We start from the raw sequence: 16,063 nt of genomic DNA, 5'->3' as shown, positions 1-16,063 counted from the left end.
GCAGGGGATGGCTAGTTTTGTGTGTCACCTTGGCCCAGGATGCCCATGGTCAAACATTAACCTAAATGTTGCTCTGAAGGTAATTTGTGGCAGTGACTAAGTAAAGGAAATTACCCTTGAAAATGTGTGTGGGCCTCATCTAATCCTTATGCACAAACACTGTTTCCAGGAAAAGAAGAAATTCTCCCTCAAGACTGCAACATTAACTCCTGCCTAAGTTTTCAGCCTTCCAACCAGCCCTACAGATTTCAAACTTGTCAGGCCCCACAGTGCAGAAGCCAGTTCCTTAAAATAAATCTCATAATATATATTTGTTCTAATTCTCTGGAGATTTTTAACCTAATCGTTGGTTTTATATGTGATTATTTCAGAAAATACTTATGTGCAGATTAAATTAGCAAATACATCTAAAAATACCTGAGGTATATTATAAGCATTCAATAAATATTGGTTGACTTTGTGTTGTACTTCCTAAAATGAGAGGAGTTTGACCCAAATGGTTTCTTAGGCCACAGCTTTGACCTCCTGGTGTTCTAAGTCATTATACAGGTGGCCTCTCTAAGGTCAGAGCAGGTCTTTCATTACCTGTGGCTCCATGCTTTACAGTTGTCCTGACAGTATTCATTCCTAAATCACAACTCATTCTTCACTGACAGCAAACACAGAGCCCCTCACCCTCGGGTAAATGGGCAAAAATGTAATTAATGGTGGGGATTTGTGGCTCCCAAACTAGGCACCCAAATCACCGTTTTCCAAGTACAACTAAAGGTGAGTCAAGCCAGACCCAAGGCAGGATGCTCACCAGCCAGACCTGAGCTGGCGGAGCTCCCGCCTTCCAAAGACACCATGGAAGGCATCTGAGAGTTAATCGACACCAGAATACGGGGCTTGAAAATGACTTACTAATTGCAGTTTTCAGCCTTCTATTTAAAAAAACCGGCAGGGCACACACCTGGTATAACTGAAAGATCAGGAGACGAGGAATCAGATCACTATGAGACTTACAGGGCTCTATAGACCTCCACAACCCAGTCCCAAACCACCATTTCATCCTGTCCCCTAGTTCCCCCCTCACAAACATGTTCTCCCCTACATATCTTTTCTTTATTTTTAATTCTCCCCACCCCCACCCCACCCCCACCCGTTGTTTTGCGCTCCCTGTCTGCTTGTTGTGTGCTTTCCATGTCTACTCATCTTCTTTCAGGAGGCACCAGGAACCAAACCCAAGACCTCCCGTGTGGGAGGGAGGCACCCAATCACTCAAGCCACCTCCGCTCCCTGTTTGTTGTTTCTTTTATTGTGTTTCCTCCTAGTGTTTACTCATTGCATCATCTCCTTGCATCATCTTGTTGCGGCAGCTCGCTGTGTCAGCCTGTTGCATCAGCTTGCTGTCTTGCTTGTCTTCTTTAGCCACATCCATTTCCCTTATCTATATATCTTTGCACAACAGGTTTCTTCTTCCTAGAAGACCCTGTCCTTAATATTCTCTGACTGGTAAACTTTTATTCAGCTTTCACTACCCAGTTCGAGTGTTGCCTCCTTTGTGAAGTCTCCAGAACCTCCATGTTCTCAAAGGACTTTGACCTTGCTTCCATTAGAAGAGTTGAGGTTGAAGTTCCTTACTTATGGCATGACTGTCTCCATGACTTAATTCTCAACTCCTTGAAAATGGGCATTTAAAAAGTATTTGTGGTGTTTTATATTTTTTTCTATTGGAGTAAAGAAAACATTCTGAAATTGAGGTGATGACTGCACAATTCTGTGATGAAACTGAGAGCCACTGAGTGTACACTTGGGATGGATTGTACAAGGCATGGAACCATACAACACAATGAACCATGTGGTGGATGATGGACTGTGGTTAACAGTACAAATATGAGAATGTTCTCTCATGAACTATAACAAATATATAAGACTAATACATGGTATTAATAATAGTGTAGCTTATGGGAAAAAATACACCAAATATAATTAATGGACTATAGTTAACAATAATATTTTGATGATGTTCTTTCACCATTTGATTTTTTTTAAGATTTATTTATTTTTATTTAATTCCCCCCCCCACCCCCCACCCCCCCCCCCGGTTGTCTGTTCTCTGTGTCTATTTGCTGCGTCTTGTTTCTTTGTCCGCTTCTGTTGTCGTCAGCGGCACGGGAAAGGTGGGCGGCGCCATTCCTGGGCAGGCTGCACTTTCTTTCGCGCTGGGCGGCTCTCCTTATGGGGTGCACTCCTTGCGCGTGGGGCTCCCCTACGCGGGGGACACCCCTGCGTGGCAGGGCACTCCTTGCGTGCATCAGCACTGCACATGGGCCAGCTCCACAAGGATCAAGGAGGCCCGGGGTTTGAACTGCGGACCTCCCATGTGGTAGACGGACGCCCTAACCACTGGGCCAAGTCCGTTTCCCTCTTTCACCATTTGTAACAAATGTTCCACAACAATGCAAAGTGTTGGTGGTGGGATGATATATAGGAATTCTATACATTATGCATGATTGTTTTCTAAGCTTACAACTTCTCTAATTTAAAAAAAAAAGGAAAAAAGTATTTGTGGAATGACTCATACTCCACAAATATTTATGGAGTATAAATTATGTGCCAGGTACTATTCTAGAGTTAGGGATAGAACAGTGATGTTTATGCTAAACCTTGAAGGCTGAGAAAACTGTGTCAGGCAGTAGGTGGGGGAGGAACAGGGCCTGGAGAACTGTTCCCACAGCATCCATTTCCTTTTCCTGAACACAGAGCTTGGCTGAATTTCCTTGCCTCCCTTATGGCTGAGTGTTATGTGACTGAGTTCTAAGTCAGATGGATGTGGGAAGAGGTGAGGTGCACTAAAACCAAACCTGATGCATAAAATCTCTCATATGATCCTCCAAGCTTTTTTGCCTTCCAGTGGGTTGATGCGGATGAATCCAGTCACCCTGAGGGCCATGTTTAAAGATGGTGGAACCACAGGAAGGGGCCTGAGCTGCCACTTGGAGGAGAACTGGGGGCTCAAGCAGGAATAGGATTCTCTTGATTATAGCATTCTGGTGGGATCTATTGTACAAACGTCTCTTTATATTGATATTTAGAGGTATTTTCCTTTTATCTTGAGATTTAGGATAATAACAATGGAAAAAAGGATTAGTTTAGGGAGAGGGTATAGCTCAGTGGTTTGAATGCCTGCTTCCCATGGATGAGGTCCTGGGTTGTCCAATCCCTGGTAACTCCTTAAAAAAAAAAAAAAAGATTAGTTTAAATTGGCAGTTGCTATTTGCTATGTTACAGGATGAGAATTATGTACCAGTTTGTGGATATCAAATAAGATAATTTTGCTCACTAAGAAAATGGTGAAGACCCTTAATTTGGGGCAGCCAAGAACATATGTTCTGTTATGGCCAAATCTGGACTTCTCTTCTTGCTTTGCCCTAATTCTATTGATCTGCTTCCATATTCCAGGACATTCACTGCTTTAGGATGTTACTTAATTGAAATGAGGCCTTCATTCTTTCATTCAGTAAATTTTGTGAGGGCCTTCTCCATGGCAGAGAAACAAGACAGAGTGTTGTCCCTCAGGAAGCTCAGGGGCAGAGAAGGAATTGCCTGATCAATGTACTACAAAGGACGGACAGGGCACTAATATCGGTCCATGGGGGATTCATTGTTGGGATGGACCCAATCAGGAGGTTATTGTTTCCATCAAAAGAAAAGAAGCTTCAAATATGCCTCCCAGTACCACACAGGGCTGGATACCACAACCAGTCAAAGAATGGAAAGCATTCATTGTGGAGAGAGAAAGAAGCTGGAGGGCTCCCAAAACAAGGAGGGAAGCCATTCTCAAAGAAATGAGCACTAAGCAGCATTTTCCAGATGATCTTTTAAAAGTTATGGCTCTTTTTAAAATTATTATTAGATAAGTTGTGAGTTTACAAAACAATCATGTGCAAAATACAGGATTCCTATATACCATCTGTTCTAGTCTGCTTGGCTGCCAAAATGCAATATACCAGAATTAGGTTGACTTTTATAGTGAAGATTTATTTACTTAGAAGATTACAATTCTGAGGCTATGAAAATGTCCAAATCAAGGCTTTATCAGGCCATGCTTTTCTCCCCAAAGACCAGCTGCCAGCAGTCCTGGATTCCTCTCTTACATGGCAAGGTACATGGCAGCATCTGTTGGTCTCTCCCTTCTCTTCCAGGTCTTGTTGCTTTCAGCTTCTGGCTTCTTCTGGCTTCCTCTCCACTCCACCAGCTTCCTCTCTTCCAGGTTCCATTGATTTCAGCTTCTTGTTCTCATGGTTTTCTTTCTGTGCCTCTCTTTATTCATCCCATTCAAAAAGGACTCCATTAAGAGGATTAAGACTCACCCTGGGTTATGCCCTACTGAAGTAATCTAACCAAAAGGCCCCACCTACAAAAGTTTTATACACAAAGAAATGGATTAGCTTTAAGAACATAATTTTCTGAGATCTAGCCAAACTGTCACACCATCCCACTACCAACACCTTGCATTGTTGGTATGGAACCTGTGTATATTTTTTCCATCTACCACCCTATTATTACCATCTTGTCTTAGTATTATATATTTGTTATAATTCATGAAAGAATGTTTTTATACTTGTGCTATTAACTATAATCCATTGTCTACAGTATGGTTCACTCTGTTGTACAATCCTAGGTTTTATCTTTGAATTATTATTCTAGTAATATATACATCTAAAGTTTCCTTTTTTAACCACATTACCTATATAGTTTGATGCTATGGATTACAACCACAATAATGTGCCACTATTACCACCAACCATTTCTAAACCTTTATCATCAGCCTAAATAGAATTCTGTACAAGTTAAGCATCAACTCTCCATTCTCTAACCCCAATCTATCTCCTGGTAACCTATATTCTAGATTCTAACTCTATGAGTTTGCTTATTTTAATTATTTCATACCAGTGAGATCATATAACATTTATGTCTTGCTTATTTCACTCATCATGTCTTCAAGAAGCTGGCGGGCCCCCAATATAGAAGGAAGCCCTTCCCAAAGTAATGAGTAATAAGCATCAGACATTTTCCAGATGATGTTAGATGAATTAATTTAATGGAAAGAATACTTCATGAAATTTGAATAATTGCATGAGAAAGACAGAATATTTCACTTTTGGTATTAACGGTCTATTATCCTGTGAGCGCCAAAAAGATAAGACCTGTGTTTCATCCACCACTTTATTTGCACCTGGCACCAGGCCTCATAAATACAGGGCACTCTCTAGTTCCAAATATATACCTCATTGCCTTTACCATCCTATCTATGTCAATTTTGGCATTAAACGACAGAAAGGTAGGGTCTGGAGTTGGACTGCCTGAGTTCAAATCCTGGCTGTGCCCCTGACTAGCTTTGTGACTTTGGGTAAGTTACTTGCCTCTATTTCCCTAACTACTGAGCAGGGATCAAAATAGTACTTACTTCATAATATCATGAGAATTAAAGAGGTTAATATTTGTAAAGGACATAAAAAGTGCTCCATAATATATTAACAATTATCGTTGTTTTTCAAACTGGCTCTCTCTTCTGGAAGCAGCTGAGAATTCTTTGATTGGATCACCTGTCCATGTGTTGTAATTGCTGGCTGGGAAACAAAGTTAACAGAACTGCAGAGATTACCAGGCCTTTGATGGTTTGCCCCAGGCTTCTACCGATGGATAAAAGAACTCACATTTTACAGCTCCCAGTTTGAGGGGAGGACCCCCAACTGTGCCCCAGGACCTCCCCCACCCTCATTCCCTACCCTTGCTTTCTGCACTGTAGTTATCAATTAATGACAAACCATAGTTCTAAGAAAATGCTTGGAGAAAGCTTGGCCAGATGTGGCTCACCTCATAGAAGCTGATGAGAGACAGAAACCTCCCACTAGTGGCATTTTGTTTTTATCTTAACAGAATTTTTTTCAATGAAAATGGATTTATCCCCTTTTTTATTTTGGAAAATCACCATGACAGACAACACTGATTACCTGAAAAATTGAACCAAATATTATGCACCATTAATCTGAGTTTGATATCTAAGGTTTTCTATTGTAAGACCAATAAAGGCCACAATATGTGGTCTCCAGTGACGCAAATATTTCAGCAAGAGTGAGCTGCCTAACATTCAACTTTTCCTGTCATAAGAGGGAGAAATTGAGAGACTTAGAAAATCCCAGGGGGAATAATTTAGAATTGGTGCATTAGAAGTTAAGGATTTGAAACAACCTTTTTAAAAAGCGCGACCCCACCGGAAGTTGGGTTTTCTGCAAGTCATAGGAGACAGCACCACCTCCTGGCCGCACAACTTGCCCAGAGGCTAGGACTGGGAAAGGGGGGTGGTGCAGGGGCAAAACTGCCCTGAAGGATTTGTCTGAAGCCATTTTGGTGCTGATGCCACCTGATCACCTTCTCTACAAGCGAGTTGCTTGGAGCCCACAGAGCTTCTGGTGCACGACGGACCCTCGGTTCCTACACTCCTGGGAGAAGGAATGGAAAACGATGTCCCCTCGGGCTTGACCGGGAGGACCCAGGCACTGAGCCAAGGAGGTGGTGGTAGGCGCTTCTGCACATTAGAATTACGGGGGCACTTAAAGGCTCCCCCCCACCCCCCACCTTAGACCACTGAGCGCAGTGCTCTGGGCTGGCTCCCTGGCCACTGTAGTTTTACGTCTCCCCAGGTGATTCCGATGCGCAGCTGAGCCCGGCCGGCATAGAGGACACTGAGAGCACCTGGACCGGAGCACAGGGAGAGCAACTGTCCAGATTCGCCCAGTGCTGAGATCCAGCAGAAAGAGAGGTGTTCTTGTCCTGCCTTAGTCGAGGGCAGTGAGTAGAGCCCCCCCCCCCCGCCCCCGCCGCCACTACTTTAAAAAATTGCAGCCCAGACTTATGGAGGCATAATTACCATACACTAAGCTGTACATACATTAAGTACATCTTTTTTTTAAAATTTTTTATTCATTTTTTAAAAATATTACAATAAAAAAATATGAGGTCCCATTCAACCCCACCGCCCCCACCCCACCACTCCCCCCACAGCAACACTCTCTCCCATCATCATGACACATCCATTGCATTTGGTAAGTATATCTCTGGGCATCACTGCACCTCATGGTCAGTGGTCCACATCATAGCCCATACTCTCCCACGTTCCATCCAGTGGGCCCTGCGGGGATCTACAATGTCCGGTAATTGTCCTTGAAGCACCACCCAGGACAACTCCAAGTCCCGAAAATGCCTCCACATCTCATCTCTTCCTCCCATTCCCCGCACCCAGCAGCCACCATGGCCACTTTTCCCATACCAATGCCACATTTTCTCTGTGGACCTTGGATTGGTTGTGTCCATTGCACATCTATGTCAAGAGGAGGCTTAGATTCCACATGGATACTGGATGCAATCCTCCTGCTTTCAGTTGTAGGCACTCTAGGCTCCATGGTGTGGTGGTTGACATTCTTCAACTCCATGTTAGCTGAGTGGGGTAAGTCCAATAAATCAGAGTGTAGGAGTTGAAGTCTGTTGAGGCTCAGGGCCTGGCTATCATATTGTCAGGCCAGAGATTCAAATCCCCTAGATATATCTTAAACCCCAGCACCAACTACAATTCCAGTAAAGCAGCATGAAAGTCTCGTGAAAAGAGATCCCATCTGTGTCCAGCTCCATCATGCAGAAAAACCAGCTCCAAAGAAGGGCCAACCTTCATGGCAGTGAACCCCATCTGCCATGACCATAGAACCTGTGGGTCTCTTTAGCCCTCAAAAGAACCAATACCTGGGGTTGTACCTACTTTATCTGTCTCTGAGACTCTGCTCAGGTGTGCATAAGGGCAATCCTTCTGACAACCTCCAGACTCTTTTTTAGAGACTCATGGCCATATAAACTCATTTCTCCTTTCCATTTCCCCCTTACATTAGGTCAAACAGCATTTTTAACTCCTGTTATTATATGTAGACAAGGATATTCTGCTGGTCTGCGTTGAACCTTTAATTCAAGGTCATTTTCTAGTTGCATCATCAGCTGGTACTTGGTAGTGATCCCTCAGTGCCAGGGAGGCTCATCACCGGGTGTCATGTCCCATGCTGGGGGGAAGGCATTGCATTTACATGCTGAGTTTGGCTTCGAGACTGGCCACATTTGAGTAACATGAAGGCTGTCAGGAGGAAACTCCTAGGCACCGTGCTGCTCTAGGCCTTGTTCTTATTTCAGGTGTATAGGCTCACAAGCATAGTCATTAGTATCAGGGGCTCACTGTTGGACCCTCATTCCTTCCTGGTCCTTACCGTTGCACCTGGGGGACTGCCGCTGCTCCCCTAGGGACCACGACAGAGCACCCCCGGCCAGGAGCCCAGTACCCCCCCAGCTGTTGTTTTTAATTGTTGCCACTTTGAGTATATCCAAACATTACCATGCACCCTGGACATATGCCCTGTATAACTCCCTGTCAACCATATATCACCTGTCAATAACATCCTATACCAGTATTCCTCCGCTGCCATTGTTGAACGACTCTGTGATTCAAAACTTCCTGAAAAGTGAAGCCCAATATAATGTCAAGATCCCTTACTAGTAAAATGGAATATAGCAATGGGTTTAAAGGTTAGATATAGAATACGTATTGATTTGGAAAAATTCTACATCCTATCTTTTTCTTTTCTTTTTTCCTAATTATTGAGCTTCTCTTCACAAGAGCCTTAGATCACAGTAATTCATATATACAATATACAGTACTCCCACACATCCACCATAAAACCTTTTCCCTTCCACAGCGATATTCTTATAACTTATTCATATCATATTTACTTAAACTGATGTACAGACTCTGAGACAATAGCTTTCAAAAAAGGTGACATCTGTGCTTACATTGTAGTCCATACTTTAGGATATACAGTTTTCTAAATTTTTAGTTATCCTATGTTTTACATTATGGTTTACATTATTAGTCTGTCGTCCCCTATATGTTTTTGGTGTAATATTACATGTTTTATATCCATCCTTGTGTACTCTTGTGAAACTCCTCTCTTACCCCCACATTTACCTTGGTTCCATCCATTTAACATCCATTTTCCCCTCCCCTTGGGGCCCAGAGCGACAGCCAATCTCCATTTCCTGAGGAGCCACGTCCGGAGATACTTGCGACAGTGTTCAGGGCCTGACTTGCTCAACTGCCCTAATGTCCTGGGAGCCATCCTTTCTCTCGAGAGATACAGTTCCCTCTTTTTTGATGGCATTAGTCCTCCCCAGGATGTGGGTCCACCCCCACTCTTGCTACTTGGGTCTCTATCCAATGGTACAACCCACCCTGGCAAAATGAGCTTTCAGATATTCCCCAGGAGTCCGTCCCGTGTCAGACCATCCCCTCTGAGCATCCTAAACAGGTAACCCTCTTAATTATATTTTGATACGGTTTTCTCCGCATTTTACTCTCAACCAACACCTGACACTCTCCTATGTTCGTATGTTGCCCCTCCCTCCCCCCAATTTTTTGGGCACTATTACCCATCCGCCCAGCCCCAGCCCCGCTCAAAACCGCAAAGCCCCACCCAAAGGCAACCCCTTGCCCCCATTTTATCTCTTCTTTGTGCTCATACTTACCGCCAGCTCATCATAGATTCCACCCCTGCAGACGTCGGCTCACATCCTTCCTCCACCCCCCGATTTCCTGTAAGCCTATCTTCCAGTCTCTAGCTCTCTGAGGCAGCTTGCTTATTTCATATCATTGAGGTCATGTAGTATTTGTCCTTCAATGCCTGGGTTGCTTCATTCAGCATAAGGTTCTCAAGATTCATCCATGTTATCACGTGTGTTTGTAGTGTATTTGTTCTTAAAGCCGAGTAGTATTCCATTGTATGTATATACCACATTTTATTGATCCACTCATCTGTTGATGGGCATTTGGGTTGATTCCAACTTTTGGCAATAGTGAACAATGCTGCTATGAACGTTGGTGTGCATATATCGGTTTGTGTCCTTGTTTTCAGTTCTGGTGGGTATATACCAAGCAGTGGTATTGCTGGGTCATATGGCAAATCTATGGTTAGTTTTTTGAGAAACCACCAAACTGTCCTCCAGAATGGTTTGGATCCTTCTGCATTCCCACCAGCAGTGGATGAGTGTTCCCATTTCTTCACATCCTCTCCAGCATTTGTATTCTTCTGTTTTTTTCATAGCTGCCAATCTTATGGGAGTAAGATGGTATCTCATTGTAGTTTTGATTTGCATTTCCCTGATAGCTAGAGATTTGGAGCATTTTTTTTTTAAAGATTTATTTTTATTTATTTAATTCCCCTCCCCTCTCCCCAGTTGTCTGTTTTCTGTGTCTTTTTGCTGCGTCTTGTTTCTTTGTCCGCTTCTGTTGTCGTCAGCGGCACGGGGAGTGTGGGTGGTGCCATTCCTCGACAGGCTGCTCCCTCCTTCACGCTGGGCGGCTCTCCTTACGGGGCGCACTCCTTGCGTGTGGGGTTCCCCTACATGGGGGACACCCCTGTGTGGCACGGCACTCCTTGCGCGCAAGCACTGCGCATGGGCCAGCTCCACACGGGTCAAGGAGGCCCGGGGTTTGAACCGCGAACCTTCCATGTGGTAGACGGACGCCCTAACCACTGGGCCAAAGTCCGTTTCCCTGGAGCATTTTTTCATGTGCTTTTTAGCCATTTGTATTTCTTCTTTGGAGAAGTGTCTGTTTAAATCTTTTTCCCATTTTTTAAATGGGTTGTTTATCTTTTTATTTTCAAGATATATGAGTTCTTTATATGTGCAAGTTATAAGTCTCTTATCAGATATATGGTTGCCAAATATTTTCTCCCATTGTGTGGGTTCCCTTTTTACTTTCTTGACAAACTCCTTTGAGGTGCAGAAGGCTTTAATTTTGAGGAAGTTCCATTTATCTATTAGTTCTTTTGCTGCTCGTGCTTTTGGTGTGATATTCATGAATCCATTTCCTATTACAAGGTCCTGTAGATGTTTCCCTACACTGCTTTCCAAGGTCTTTATGGTCTTGGCTCTTATAGTTAGGTCTTTGATCCATCTTGAGTTGATCTTTGTATAAGGTGTGAGATGGTAATCCTCTTTCATTCATCTACATATGGATATCCAGTTCTCCAGGCGCCATTTGTTAAATAGGCCATTCTCTCCCAGTTGAGAGGGTTTGGTGGCTTTATTGAATATTATATGGCTATATATATAAGAGGTTCTATATCAGAACTTTCAATTCGATTCCATTGGTCTGTGTGTCTCTCCTTATGCCAATACCATGCTGTTTTCTCTACTGTAGCTTTGTAGTATGTTTTGAAGTCAGGTAGTGTGATTCCTCCATTTCGTTTTTCTTTTTCAATATGCCTTTGGCTATTCGGGGCCTTTTCCTTTCCAAATAAATTTCATAGTTAGTTTTTCTAGTTCCTTAAAGAAGGCTGTGTTGATTTTTATTGGGATTGCATTGAATGTGTAGATCAGTTTTGGTAGGATAGACATCTTAATAATATTTAGTCTTCATATCCATGAACAAGGAATATTCTTCCATTTATTTAGGTCTTCTTTGATTTCCTTGAACAGTCTTGTATAGTTCTCAGTGTATAAGTTTTTTACATCTTTAGTTAAATTTATTCCTAAATATTTGATTTTTTAATTTACTATTGTAAATGGTATTTTTTTCTTGATTTCCTCCTGATCTTGCTCATTATTGGTGTACAGAAATGGTACTGATTTTTTGCATTGATCTTATAACCTGCGACTTTACTAAACTCATTTGTGAGTTCTAAAAGCTTTGTTGTAGATCTCTCAGGGTTTTCTATGTATAGGATCATGTCATCTGCAAATAATGAAATTTTGACTTCTTCCTTTCCAATTTGAATGCCTTTTATATCTGGTTCTTGCCTCAGTGCTCGAGCAAGTACTTCTAAGACAATGTTAAATAGAAGGGGAGACAATGGGCATCCTTGTCTTGTTCCTGACTTTAGAGAGAAGGATTTTAGGATTTCTCCATTGTAAACAATGTTGGCTGTAGGTTTTTCATATATACTTTTTATCATGTTCAAAAAATTTCCTTGTATTTCGATCTTTTGGAGTGTTTTTATCAAGAAAGGGTGCTGTACTTTGTCAAATGCTTTTTCTGCATCTATAGATATAATCATGTGATTTTTTTCCTTCAATCTGTTTATATGGTGTATTACATTGATTGATTTTCTTATGTTGTACCATCCTTGCATACCTGGAATAAATCCCACTTGGTCATGGTGTATAATTCGTTTAATGTGTTGTTGAATACGATTAACAAGTATTTTGTTAAGTATTTTTACATCTAGGTTCATTAGAGAAATTGGTCTGTAATTTTCCTTTCTTGTGGTGTCTTTATTTGGCTTTGGTACTAGGGTAATGTTGGCATCATAGAAGGAGTTAGGCAATGTTCCTTTTGTTTCTATTTTTTTGGAATAGTTTCAGCAGGATTGGTGTTCGTTCTTTTGGAATGTTTTGTAGAATTCACCTGTGAAGCCGTCTGGCCCTGGGCTCTTCTTAGTTGGGAAGTTTTTAATGACAGATTCTATCTCTTTACTTGTGATTGGTTTGTTGAGATCATCAATTTCTTCTTTCATCAATATGGGCTGCTTATGTGTTTCTAGGAATTTGTCCATTTCCTCTGAATTGTCATTTTTGTTGGAATATAGTTTTTCAAAGTATCCTCTTATGATAGTCTTTATTTCTGTGGGCTCAGTGGTGATATCTCCTTTCTCATTTCTTATTTTGTGTATTTGCATCTTCTCTCTTTTTTTCTTTGTTACTCTTCTAAAGGTTTGTCAATTTTGTTGATCTTTCTCAAAAAACCAGCTCTTGGTCTTGTTTATCTTTTCAAGTGCTTTCTTATTTTCTATTTCATTTAGTTCTGCTCTTATCTTTGTTATTTCCTTCCTTCTTCTTCCTGTTGGATTACTTTGTTGTTTTTTTTCTAATTCCTCCAAATGTGCAGTTAGTTCTTCAATTTTTGCTCGTTCTTCTTTTTTGAAATATGAATTTATGGCTATAAATTTCCCTCTCAGTACTGCTTTTGCTGTATCCCATAAATTTGGGTATGTTGTGGTATCATTATCATTTGTTTCAAGGTAGTCGTTGATTTCTTTTGAGATTTCCTCTTTGACCCACTGTTTTTCTAAGAGTGTGCTGTTTAATTTCCAAATCATGGTGTGAAATCTGGGCCTCTGACCCTTGCAAATTTCCAGCTTCACTCCACTGTGATCAGAGGTATTATTTTGTATGATTTCGATCTTTCTGAATTCATTAAGCCTTTCTTTGTGTCCTAGCATATGGTCTATCTTGGAGAATGATCCATGTGTGCTTGAGAAAAATGTGTATCCTGCTGTGTTTGGGTGTAATGATCTATATATGTCTATTAGATCCAGCTCCTCTAATATACTGTTCAAATGTTTTGTTTCTTTAGTGACTCTCTTTTGAGATGTCCTGTCCAGAGTTGATAGTGGTGTATTAAAATCCCCCACTATAATTGTAGATGCATCTATTCTTTCACTTAGTTTTTCCAGCATTTGCCTCACTTATTTAGAGGTGCCCTTGTTAGGAGCATAAATATTTATGATTGTTCGATCTTCTTGACAGATTGTCCCTTTCACTAAAATGTGGTATCCTTCTTTGTCTCTCACAATTGTTTTGCATTTAAAGTCTATTTTGTCTGATATTAATATAGCTACTCCTGCCTTTTTTTGGTTATTGTTTTCTTGTATGATTGTTTTCCAGCCATTCACTTTCAACCTCCATGAGTCTCTGGGTCTAAGATGTGTCTCTTGTAGACAGCATATAGATGGGTCATATTTCCTTATCCAGTGTCCCAGTCTGAATCTTTTGATAGGTGAGTTTAATCCGTTGACATTCAGTGTTATTACTTTCAAGGAATTATTTGTGTTAGCCATATTTTGATGGGACTTGTGTTTGTCATATTTTGTTTGCTTTTTTTTTCCCCTTTTCTTTTTGTCTTTTTTGTTGCTCTTACACTCTCCTCCAACTCTGTCTGTCCTGTTTTTTCCTTTCTTCCTGCAGAACTCCCTTTAGAATTTCTTGAAGGGGAGGTTTCTTGTTGGCATACTCTTTCAGTTTCTGTTTATCTGTGAATATTTTGAACTCTCCATCATTTTTGAATGCTAGTTTAGCTGGATAGAGTATTCTTGGTTGGAAATTTTTTTCCTTTAGTACCTTGACTATATCATACCACTGCCTCCTTGCCTCCATGGTTTCAGATGAGAAATCAGCACTTAATCTTATGGAGCTTCCCTTGTATGTGATGGTTTTCTTTTCTCTTGCTGCTTTTAGAATTTTCTCTTTGTCTTGAGCGTTGGATAATTTGACAAGTATATGTCTTGGGGTAGGCCTGTTGGGGTTTATGATGATTGGGGTGCGCTGTGCTTCTTGGATATGTACTTCTGTCTCTTTCAGTAGATTTGGGAAGTTTTCAGCTATTTTTTCCTGCAACACTCCTTCTGACCCCTTTCCCTTCTCTTCTCCTTCTGGAATGCCTATAATACGTATGTTTGAGCGTTTTGCATTATCATTCAGGTCCCTAAATCCTAGCTGGATTTTTTCTATTAAGTACATCATTTGATAAGGTTGACTTGCATATATTCCCATGAAGCCATCGCCGCAATCGAGATCTTGAACCTGCTCTTCAAGATTGAGATGGGAAGAGTCCCGTTTAATACTCTTCTGTCACAATTATTTACCACTCGTTCTATGCCAAGCATTGGGCTGAGTGTGAAGAAAACATCGACTCACATGCACCACCCTTTTCCTGGGGCTGCAGGTTAGCAGACCCAGGTGGGACGTGAAGAGAGCAGAGCTTACGTTTCCTGAGGGTGTTGGGAGGATTAGGAAACGCTGCTGAGAGGAGATGGTGGTTTCGCTGAATCTAGACAGATGTCAGTGATGATGCGGCAGCTGGAGGAAAAGGGCATTCCAAGTGGAGGGAAGAGCATGAGCAAAGGAACAGAGGGATGAAGAGGTGGTGTGTTTGCAGAACAGCAAGTGTGACCTGTGGCTCTGCAGGGAGGGGCACGAGGGCAAGCCAGAGCTGTCTGGGGCAGCCAGATGCCTAGAAGGGATGGGCCACAGGGAGCCCGCTTTATTCTCTGGACTGGAGAGGGCCTGAGGGGAGCCCCTCAAGGCCTTAAGGAAGGGAATGTAATGATCAGGGTTGCATTTTAGAGAGTTCCTCTGACAGCTCTCCAAGGTTGTAGGGAAATCAATTAGGAACCTCTGCAAAGTTTCCAGTGAATGTTGGCTCTGATAACAAACAGAAACATCAATGAACTGAAGGCCATGCTATATAAGAGACAAAAGCAACTTTGAATGCAAAAGCCATTTCCATAAATATTTTACATATGCATGGTTAGCATTGAAAACAGTCATGCACTGAAAGTATCTCAAGAACAGATGGAACTCTGGTCTGTGAAGGCCACAGCTTGCATGGCTAAAGATCTTTGAGAGGTGACAGGAGCTGGCATGCTATGAATCAGAAGGGCACAAGGGAGGTTGAAATGGCCTACTGCTAGCATTACATCCAGAGTCATCTTCAAAGATATAGGAGGCAACATAAAGGTCGGAATTAAAGTCTGTGTTGACCAATTACAGTGGTCAGCCAATTTTAAGGTATGCCTGAATTAACTCTGCCACTGAACTGATTGGTTGATGGCTAATATCTTTTATTCCATTCACTGCCTAGCCTTGAGAATACAAAAGTAAACACAAGTGATAACGGTGAGGGTGCTATTAACTGCAAATAACAGAAAGGAACTAGTCAAATTAGTTTAACAGTAAAGTCCAGGGGCTTTAGTATGCTTTGATCAGGGGTCCAGCTCTATTTCTCTATGGTTCTCTTAACTCTGCCCTTCTCTGTGTGTCAGCTTTGTCCTCAGCAAAATTAAAGAAGTTCAAGGCCTCACATCCCCAAGTCACTTCCAGAGGTAGGAAGAGTTTTTCCTCCCTGAAGACTACCAAAGCTTGGGCTTTATTCTACTTGTATGCACTTATGCCCAATGCTCACTCTTAAGTCAATCACTGTGGT

The sequence above is a fragment of the Dasypus novemcinctus genome, chromosome 4 (genome assembly GCF_030445035.2).
Source record: "Dasypus novemcinctus isolate mDasNov1 chromosome 4, mDasNov1.1.hap2, whole genome shotgun sequence".
NCBI classification, from domain to species: domain Eukaryota; kingdom Metazoa; phylum Chordata; class Mammalia; order Cingulata; family Dasypodidae; genus Dasypus; species Dasypus novemcinctus.
This window is presented reverse-complemented; position numbering follows the sequence as displayed.